The sequence below is a fragment of the Haliotis rubra genome, unplaced genomic scaffold, assembly GCF_003918875.1.
Source record: "Haliotis rubra isolate DU_JTF1 unplaced genomic scaffold, ASM391887v1 Scf992, whole genome shotgun sequence".
Taxonomy (NCBI): Eukaryota; Metazoa; Mollusca; class Gastropoda; order Lepetellida; family Haliotidae; genus Haliotis; species Haliotis rubra.
In genome coordinates, this window is record NW_025767737.1 from 292,294 (window position 1) to 303,669 (window position 11,376).

Below are 11,376 nucleotides of genomic sequence, written 5' to 3' on the forward strand. Positions count from 1 at the left end.
CACTGTTGAATATCTCTTTTAAGAGAAGTGTAATAATGACATTGAATACCGAACTGAGAGAATACTCGGTGTTGAAATAAGATTGAGATTATATAAACAGTTTACACTGTTAACATACTCGCGTTTGATAACATTATGAAAATAGAATACTTTTAAGCATCACCAGATATTCAGTGACAGCCCAGAGTGTAATCCATAACTCACTCAGTTTTGGAAGATGTATACATAACTAAGATAGGTTGCATGTATATTTCAGTTGAATTTGGGCGTTTCGGAGATACAAGGTATCAGAAATGAAACAGTACTTGGTGAGTTTGTAATTTAGCGGAGGATTATGTTTATTTTCTTTTAACAAAACCAGTGAAATAAAGATTATGTTTATTTTCTTTTACAAGTAAATAATAAAAACAAGCACCAGGAAGAACGAAACAAAATTCCTAACTTCACCTTGAATATTCCAGAGGAAAATGACTTATACGAGGGTTCGGTAGACATCACACCCAGTCGGCAACTTACGGAGATTGATCACGCCGTCACAGGTTCGTTATACTTGGTTATCTACGGGTTATTAAGTTTATGTAATAACAATAGTTACTGATGCAAATGAAGCACTAAGAGGCACTAATTGCACAGTGAAATGACAAGCTGAAGTAGGGACTTGCTTTACGAATATCCAGATTTCACACCGAGTCTTAGCGCTAGGGCTTTCAGCAACATATCCTGGTTCTTGAATTATTTCACGTGTAGCATCAGCATCGTTGACACTCCAAGGATACTACTCATGTAAGTTGAAAAACTACATGAAAAGTCAAGTTCCTCAAATATGATATATTTGTATTCGGTATGTGAGCTTTTTCATCAGTTCCAAATGTGTTAAAACATTGTAATATAAATGAAACATTGTTTGCATTGATGATCCAAAGCTCCTTGTGTGCGACACTGGAAAGCAGCACCAGTCTGTTGTCATAGTAACATCTTACATGTTCCAGATGTCTACGCTGAAGTTCGGAAACCAAAGAAAGCTACGACGGCCCAGGCAGATAAAGCTGAATATGTCAACATGAAAGAGCTGTAGGCAAAAGGCCGGCAGGCTAATATAGAAAACATGTCATTACCGACTGGTCAAAATACCCGTCATTGTTCTATGGATCCTGATGAGTACAGCTTGACGACATGGTTAACATTTTTGGATTGAAAGCCAAGATAGCAAGAATTTGTATTTCGCATCTCTCTCTCTCTCTCACTACATGAACAACACTTGGAATACCATCCACGCAGCTTCTGGGTTCCATTAAAGTCCTTTTCACAGTTCATTCTAAACTATCACATTTAGCTTTACCAAGCCGCATTAGCACTTTAAATAATTATACTCTACCAGTTGGGCCTCTTATTGCGTATCTGGTACAATCGTTTTACCCACGAAGATGTCCAATAGCATCACATGCCTCAGTAATGCTTTCAAACGTTTTATGCAAGATATATGTGGGACATTAACACAAAGACACCTCTGGGACCAAAGGGGACAATGTGGCTGATGTTGTTTCGTTGTCCTGTGTTTCTTCGTATTACTTTTGTTTGTATAACAGGATACAGTCACCGTTTCGTGTGATCATCTCTTCTTGACAAAGATTCCTACAAGGACATTTAAGATGCTTATATTCAAGTAGGCATATCTGACCCTCAGGCAGATACATGGCACCATGCATGTAAAACACTATTACTGAAGGACAAGGGTTTGTAGTGTGATACCACTGACCCGTATGATAGAGGACACTATGTGGACAACTGCAAAATGGTCATGCTTCATTATTCTGGTGAATGTGCCTCAGAAAGTTGATACTACCATTTCCACAATAATGATCTTAACACGATATGAGAATACGATGTATATCTGCGATACCAGACGTTCCGTTCTGTTGATACATCTTTATCCAGCTGCTCTAATTAAAACTTGTTGATCAAGGTGTTGTTTATTTCGCTGATGGCAGATACTTTTTACACTTTGTGTTATATACTACTTTGACAATTAAACCTGTTCGCAACAGGTGACGACACACGTTTTCGTGAAATTGCTATCAAAATCTTAATAAATGAATGGAGCGACGATGGTTCGATGGAACTTGGCAAGCTCAGGTTGGTTAGGTTCATTATCAGCTAAGGGGATCGTGCACTTTCTACATGCAGTCTATACGAATTGGACTGTTCCGAGGAAGGAATGCCTAGTCAAACCCTCCAAGATTATCCGGCCAGGGCCCATGAACCTTCTACATGGTATCCACACAACGTTTTTGGACAGGAATTGTTGAGGCTGCATATGAGTCTATTCAAATTAGTTTTCCATGACTCTATATGACATGTCCGGGGTCGACCTGGGGTCAAAGACACAGTCGTGAAGACAATGAGTTTGTCTTGAATTGGAGACATTCTGCAGCTTGTCCCTAGACATGCACTCCAAACAGACAATAACACCCTCGCGTTGTACCTTGGCGGATCCATCATTCAGTACCTTGCCACGTTTCATATGAATAGTGTTGCATATGGCGAGTCAGATGTCACCTCATACCATTAGAAACGGTCTCGACAAGGAGAATTTGTTCTTTCGATTTGACGTCTCCTTTGGCAAGGCGTTCGATGTCATCCATTTACAGGTGATGAGTAAGCGATGTTTCGGATCTGTGCTGTGGAGGTCCGGGATGGTAACCCTCTTCTTTATTTGGAAGTAAACTCGAATGAATTCTGACAAACAAACATGCGAATGACTAAATAGTCCCCATGAAATATTCCCCTTCTGATTGGAACAGATCCCGAGTACACATCAAGCTCCACCAGCAACACATTAAAAAATTGAGCAAATGCTCAGGCAGGTCAATACAATGGATAATCTTCCAAATCCATTCACGAGTGAAAGTCATGTTTATAGTGGTTTAGGTGGTATGTTTAAAATTATGCTTTGTACAAGAAATTGATTTGTGCATCCCCAACACCTCATGATTCAAACTTGTTGTAGGGCGGTTGGTTTTAATGTCAGTCATACCTCCTGTCTTAGGAAGGAGTGTCTGTGTGACCTCTGTGGAAGCATGTAGCAGCATCCCTGTATCCAGGAGTGAATTGAAACCATGAAGTAGTTTTGTTTTACTCAAGGGCACAGTTTTCAGTTAAACCATGATGCTGCGTTATTGTTATATCATTTCCCAGGAAGTCTGGTGTGATATAACACAACAACTGGACAGTTATTTAGCTACGAATTGTATGATCGTAATCAATGATCCACGGTTCCTATAGGTTACAGTCGCCGTATACATATCTTACCTCTTTCCTCAGAACTTTTCATCCGAATCCATTACTTTTCGTTATTTTGCAAGAATTGTTTCTGTTTGATAAGATCATTATTTGTTCCCAATGGTTTATGAAATTTTGACCTGAGGATTGTTCCATCTGGAGAAATATAATTTGGGTTCCTTGACTTGTATTTGAGATATATTTTTCTCCCACACTCTCCCCTGCATTCCTCAGACTGTATTCCATGCTTATCTTATTTTAATGTCAAGCTCAATCCAGGAAACGTATTTTCTTGCTTCAGTTAGTTTTACTTGACATGGGTTTTATTTGGTGTTTTGTTCTTATCTGTACATGCTATTTGTCTGGAAACTGTTAGATGTTCCTACAGGGTTCCACCGGCAGCAGGCACACAGCACTTAGTTTCATGCAATGACCAGTCAACGTATATTTTTTATTATCTTTGTCTTCAGATAATAGCCGTAGGCAGTTCAGAAAGCTTGTTCCCTGGTCCTTTCATTCCGTCATACTGTATACGTTTATACTTCTTGCTACCCAGGCCAAATGGCTAAAAGAAGACAGAGTCAGTATGAACTATTGTAGTAGTAATGTCTATGGACAGATTACTTCACGCGGACACGTCTTAAACACGATATAGAACATCATTTCATTTCATCACTGACAGTGGTCCGCATCTGTCCCGTTAATGAGCTGTGGGTGATAATGGCAGACGTGCAGTATCAGTACACAGACCATTTCATCTGTTATCACCTGAAACTGTATCCGGACTAGAAAAACAAATTGGTTTCTTTAAAGTCTGATAAAGTTGGCATATAAACTCTGCCATGTGTTATTCTATTATTGATGTTACAAGAAAATAAAAGTTTCGTAAAGTTTCTTTGCCGAAAATATATTTTGTATGTGGCAATTTGTACTCCTCTATATGTTTTTCATATTTCTTTTGCCCGAAAAATATTTGAAAATATTTATGTTATCCTCAGGAATAACCTGTGTTGCAAGTAATATATTTCCAAATGCCCATTTAATGATAATTGATTCTCTTTGCCTGTGCATTAGAATGTTGAACTCTTATTATTCTGTTTATTACTCTCTAATATAAATTGATAGACACTGCCTACTAACAGTGTTTTGACTTTCAACCAACATCTAATACCATTGAGACAGAGGTATAAGCATTGTGACGTCAAACTGTAAAACGTTATGACGTCATGCGTCTAGCGGTATTGCACAAGTGTATTATTGACGTATACATATTACACTGCAGTATCTTCCACGGGAGAGTAATACATATGTGTATATTGTTGGCGAGATAGCAGGTAGATTATTACGTGAACATATATGTTTTTGACAATCCCAATTCCTATCGCTAGCCTTAAAAAGAAGAGAAGGGTTTAATATGTGAATGTGTGTACTTTGTGTACTATTACATTCGGTGTATGCACACAAACGTCAAAATCCATCTTGAGAGACACAGTTTTATAACATACACAGTTATGGGTTGATTAGCATAAAAACATGTTAGCAGTTTATATTGCCTTATTACTATCTGTTTTCGTTCTTCTTCACAATGCTATTTAAAATGATAAGACCAATAAACAAAAAATAATCGCTTTTAATCTGGGAAGTTAGTGCTATGAGAATAAACTTAAGGATACATTGTTAAGCTGCTAACTTCTCGACATGTAAAAGCAAAGCTGACAACACAACACGCCATAATCGTATGTTTGTAATTAGTTTTGGCAATCGACCTCCTGCACATATAGTATCGAACAATTAATCATTTACTTTAACCTAAAATGTTCATCAAATTCGTAATGGGGACGTTTAAATTAACTTTGGCCATAATTAATCAATCATTGAACTATTGATATTGTAAATGTTCAAATAATTCCATTAACGTGTTATTCAGGTGTTAAGATGGTTCCTTAAGATTTTCCCTGTGTTTTTCCTCCTTGTTTCAGTTACAACACTGCAATAAAAGTGGGGAATATCACCAAAATATGTTTCCTAACATATATTTATATATGAATTGTATAAATACATAATTTAGGTATGATATGAATTGCTCCAATATGCGTTATGTGGCAGTAATTCGCTAAATTCGCCACAATTATAATAGAAATATTGACTCGTCTTTGTTGTGTATCTACGGGTTATCGTACCCATAACAATAAGGGTACCAATGTTCCAACAAGGTTTGTGATGTGTCGTTTGATTCTACAAGGTTTACTAACACAGCAGCTAAATGAAGGTTTTATTGTATTATAGCTTCTGTTATGTAGACACTGTTCGTCAGTATACAGTATAGCTGGCACCAGTCACGAGGAACTTCTGTTTTGGGATATTATATACGTATCATGATATGAAGTTTATATTTATTAATATTAGGCTTTTGAACAAACAGAGACGGGTTTTTACCATTCTACCTTTCTATTTTGTTCAAATATTCAAAATTAAGAACAGAATCACACATCCCTCCGCCACAATGAAATTTTAAATTCTAATGGCCTGAAAAAGCAACCGTGAATCTATCAGTTAAGTGTAGTCATCAACTTTCTTTTATCAAACATTTATGAGCCCCAAGAGGTCCAGCTGTTCATGTAGCAAAGTACATTTTTTAACCTGAACAGGGAAACTGAACAAGTCATTAGTGTCTGATAGCAGGCTTTCTTTACCGTGAATTTCAAACCTAAATTACTTCCATGACGATCGTATTCCAGTACTGCGCTTCTCGATGTCTTTAAAACAATACTTCTATTGCAACACATATGTTATTACGTATAATTGTGTATTCAAATAGACATAAAGACAACATATACACTCTAACTTACCACTACCCAAGATGACACACATTGGTTTCATACACGTTTACAATTAAAGGCCATTTTATTTACAAGTAACAACAACTTGTCGTCAACTGAGTTATGACAATATGTACCAATGATGATATCCTTCCAAAAATAGTGATTTTGACACAAACTAACATGTTTAATATAATAAAGATGGTAAGAGTACCATGAACACAGCCCTTCTGACACATGCCATCTCTATTATTTGTGAAAGTCTACTCCTTGCCATGTCCAGTTTCGATTCCCCACATGTACATACAATGTGTTAAGCCCACCCCAGGTGTCCCCTCGGTAATATTGCTGGAATATTGCTAAAATTGGCGCAAAACCATACTCACTCAGCCATCTTGCCCTGTCAAGAAAGGATATTTTCAGAACGGTCGTCTTTTAAATCAGTTCAGAAAATTGCAGTGTGCATACTGCGGTTATGAAACCTTCACCCTAATACTGGTCAGGCCTTCATAACACTTGAACACGCCACCAAGGTGAAATTGGATTTAATACTTAGGAATATTTCGAATAGGAATATGTTCATATGACGAAGTGCATATATGTGTATGTGTGGCTGCTTGTACTTGCCCAGACACTGGTTTTAATAGTGCTGGCTCACTGAGATACCATGCCGCAGTTAAGCATGAATGAGTGAGTGAGTTGAGTTTTACTCAGCAATATTCCAGCTATATGGCGGCGTTAACATGATACCCCATACTGACACATTATACTGACTCCGAGCCGACCAGTCCTTGTTGCACTCATAATACCGAGCGCCAGACAGGGACCAACAATTACCAACTTTTAACGTCTTTTAGGTATGACGCGGCCAGGGATCGAACTGTTGACCACTACACCGCGGAGGCGCCCACAAAGCTTTAACGATATTGTGTGTGTGAATCAAGTATTTTACATGTGCATTCTAGTATGCTAGTGTATGATCGCATGCTTGGACCAACAGTTAACAGAATTGCTTTTTTGGGAATACGTGTTACGTAATTAGCGTTCTTGTGTATATCATTGCACTTGATATCAAATTTCATTTTCAGTGCTGCGTTATCTGTGTCAGTAACAGGTATGCACCGAAATAATTTTACCTTTTCAAGAGTATATTCAGAAAAGGTTGACAATGTCTAAAAATCAAATTATTCTTTTACTGGTTCAAAACAAAATCGAAAATTAAAGCTGTAACATGCATTTATTCGCGATTTACGACATCTGAACCTTATATGTAAGTTTATTTGAAGCGAAGTTTTCACCCAAATGTTTTATTCAGTAACGCTAAAAGCACAGGTTTCCTGTGATGGTATCAATGTCGATATTTGAATTAATCTAACAGATTAAAGTGGCTTTTAGTTACCACTGTTGGAGATAAAACCAGACGTCATTATTCTGCTGATAGGCACTCTACTCACAGTATCTAGTATAATGTGAAAGTGTACAGCTTCTGTCATATCTGCTTGATATTTAGAAGTAAAAACACATCTTTTGGATCATGAACTGACCTGTGAGTGGGATCCGGGATAGAAGCACAAAACACTTGCCGCTGTCTGTGTTTCGCTGTTGCATTCAGAGTAATGACTGTGATTCCTGTCGCTGTAAATCTCTGCAACAAAGACGTTCGGTACCAATGCAAGAATAATATGCTTTCACGCTTTGATTGATGAGCATACAACTCCGGAATGGCGGTATGGACAACTTTTTTCCTATTGGGCACCATTGTCTGGAGCGTCACAGTCCATTCGTCTCTTGCCGAGGGTATTCGTGTACTCCACTATTACCAAATCGCCACGGGGATAGAAGATCCTGGAACACAAGAACTCTTTGAGAATATTCCTTCACCCATTGCTTGCGCAGTTCAGGCAGTGACCAATTCAAAGGAGGATATGCTTATTACCAGTATAAGAGACTCTGCCTCACGGCGACCTTTTCCTCTCCTGGACAGGATCTCGATAACAATCGTACAATCTATCGGTCCACCCAGTTAATTATTCCAATGCAAGTGGTAAGTGTTAATTCATTACACATGAATAACCTTCAAGATGTAGCAAGACTTGGAATGTGTCGGCCACTTTATGCATAACTGCAATGCACTAATTAAATTGGGGGATCATCACACTTAGTGCTGAACGTTGTGATGTTCAATGTAAACCAAACTCACTCACTCACTCTCACTCACTCATATAACTGCTATGCATGATCAGACGATACAACTTACAAAGATATCTATTCAAACAAACATTAATATCATATCTTTTGTCGACATGAAACATGAAGCTCTCCCCTTACTATGGCACTGACGCATAGTATGTGTGCATCGATTTATATATGGAACAATTGCGTGAGTCTGGTTTACTTGATTGCCAAACAACCCGTGCTTTCATTCGTCCAATCCGCGCAAATATTCCGATTCATATGCGTAAAGAAACATATACGCAAAGAGGGGAACAAAACGTGTGATGTCCACAGGGATGCTTACTTCTTCCGTTATTGTGAGAAGGAGAGTACAAATCCTTGACATGGAACTGTCAGCTTCTTTTCTTTTCGTACTACAATATGCTCTGGATTGGTATTACTAACGACCAACTTCACAGACTGCAGAAGCCGTGGAACACTGCCGCCATTATTATCACCCTCACAAAAACTAACAAGTCATAGCCAGCCTGCACCGAATTCCCTCCGGTGGTTGAGCATCAGAGAAAGTGTAGAGTTTGACTCTAACTTACCAGCAAGCACTAAATAGAACTGGTCAAGTCTATCTCCAACCCTTGTCTCACCCTACGTTCCATCTCAGATCTGCCGACCAATCACTTCTTGATGTGCCTCCATATAAAATCAGAACTTTCTGTCATAGATCCTTCAAATATTCAGCTGCTTTCCTGTGGAACGTAACCCTCTACCCACAGACATTAAATCTGCCAAAACTCTCTAGAGTTTTAAATCTCACCTAAAGACATTCATCTTTCTTCGCTACTGACTGTCGTGTGTTTGCGCTTAGACCATGGGCATGTGTTGCGGAGTCATGCGCATTATTTTTAATCGGTATTTCCAGGTATACATTGCTTGAAACATTGTTCACACGGGAAGAACGGGCAATTTTACTCAGACTTAACGTAATACACACTCTTCAAAAACTTCCATGGGCGTCTTTGCGATTTTATGCGAAACCAAACTTAGCACATACAAGCTTGGAAACGCTTGTTTTGATGTTGCCTTTGGTTGCTGAGGACGGGTAAAGACGAGATAGACACATTCTGAGAACTGTGTATGATCAAACTAGCATCGTAATGTTTGCAGACGTTACTAGTTCTATCCAGTTTTACAATTATTTTGTGGACGAGGCAGGACGTATGAAGCACTACCTCGGTGTGACTTAGGCGTTAGTAAAACGGTTATATTAAAAGTAGAGACGTAATGTGGTAGAAAAGGCCTTAACAATAGTATTTCAAGAACATTGTTTCTTTTAAGGAAGAATTAGGATTGACGTTACATAACACACACACACACACACACACATACACATGCATACATACATACATACATACATACATACATACATACATACATACATACATACATGCATACACGGGTAGATGATATTTTGGTTCTACTTTCTGAACCATAAGATTAAAAATAACAATCCCTATGGTCAGTTACTGACAGATGGCATCAATGTATTTAGTGCCTTGGAAAATATTACGTAATGTTGCAAAATATTACCATAACCGTTTCAACTGTCGAGTTACTCCAAGCAAGTAACCTTTTCATGATAAGATGCCCATCTTCTAGCAAATGTTTATTCATTAGAAAGATGCTGTTTAATATCATGTTAACATATCCTACCTAGAAGGCTGGACACAACACCATCCAGGGTCAGATGTCAATAGACCAAGTAACTATAGTCCACAGGAATGGGTCTTCAGATGGTAAAAAGTCATCTGAACATATTCGCGGAACTCATAATTCTGCCAAACGACCATCAAAGAGAAAAAAAATGGCATTTCGCCACCGTGGCTTGCACAGAAAGAATTTCTTCTTCAGAGGACAACCACGGTCATGTCGTCTGGAAGGTAAAACACTTCTTGTTTTGGTTTTGTGCTGCAAGAGTTGTGTAATCCCCAGGGAGTTGAGATTGATAATACGATGTGCCGTTGAGATTGACATCCAATGATCTATGGGGGAAAATGCCAACGGCTTGAGCATGTACTAGTTGCGTGGATATGTGCACTTCATAATATTATTTTATTTGTTATGGCCCAGAAAGAAGTTTATAGTGGATGGATTTAACCTTCATTTACTATCACCCTTTCGTGGCGAAGCTTAATCAGGAGAATTTCCAGCAACCTAAAACGACGTTTGTGAATGACATTCACATTACTGCATTTCCACTAACGATAAGTCCGTACCATGTTTTTGGCATCAGTTTACTCCAGCTACAAATGAATCGGTTTTCATTCATTTCCTCGATTATTCATTCTGAGATAAATATATACCAAAGTGAGAAGCACAACTTCGCATCCTTAAGGTGTATTCAAAGTTGCTTGGCGTGATGTAGATGAAATGTGAGACCTGTTTGTAGAACACACCATCATTAATTGCTGTTTGATATTGTCTGCAGGTCCTCAGGAATACCGTCCCACGATGGCGTCCAGCATACGGCGCAGTGATATAGTTCTTATAACCACTGGTGGACATATTTTCTATCTGAACATTAAAAACGAACAAGTATTGTATGAAACCAGAGTACACTGCAGAGGCATTATCGGTGTCAGCTACAAGCCCTTGGAGCATATGCTTTGGTTGAAAACTCGATCTCTTATAACACATGTATATATGATTACGAGGGTGGCACACAGCAAACTAATCACAATGAAATGTAAATATTCCCAATAGTTCACTTGTTTTGATGTGAATAAATCAGATAAAGCTTCTTTTCTTTTTAAATTGAAACTTCCAAACATCATTTACAATTCATGATATAAAAAGTAGAAAATATCTGTGTCGTTATGAAAAAGCATTAGGTTATCGTCATTATATACTTGAACTTCCCATGCTTGTATGGCATGATGAAACCATGAAAAACGTGATACACTACATAGGTGTGTAATGGCACACTTGACCTCTAAGTTCCAGATGTACTTAAGACAATAGAGGATCCTGTGAACCATATGAAGTTTACACTTCGCCGCTCATCCATTGTGTTACAACGTACTAACAAAAGGTTTGGAAGACAACCGCC

General features: G+C 38.3%; 1 long non-coding RNA gene across 1 annotated transcript; it reads left to right on the forward strand.

Annotated features, from left to right (window-relative positions):
• Positions 1-273: 273 nt before the first annotated feature.
• On the forward strand, positions 274-2,052 carry LOC124265756. Its single transcript, XR_006895528.1, has 3 exons — positions 274-308; positions 462-539; positions 990-2,052. It is a non-coding gene; the product is annotated as an uncharacterized LOC124265756 (long non-coding RNA).
• Positions 2,053-11,376: the final 9,324 nt, after the last annotated feature.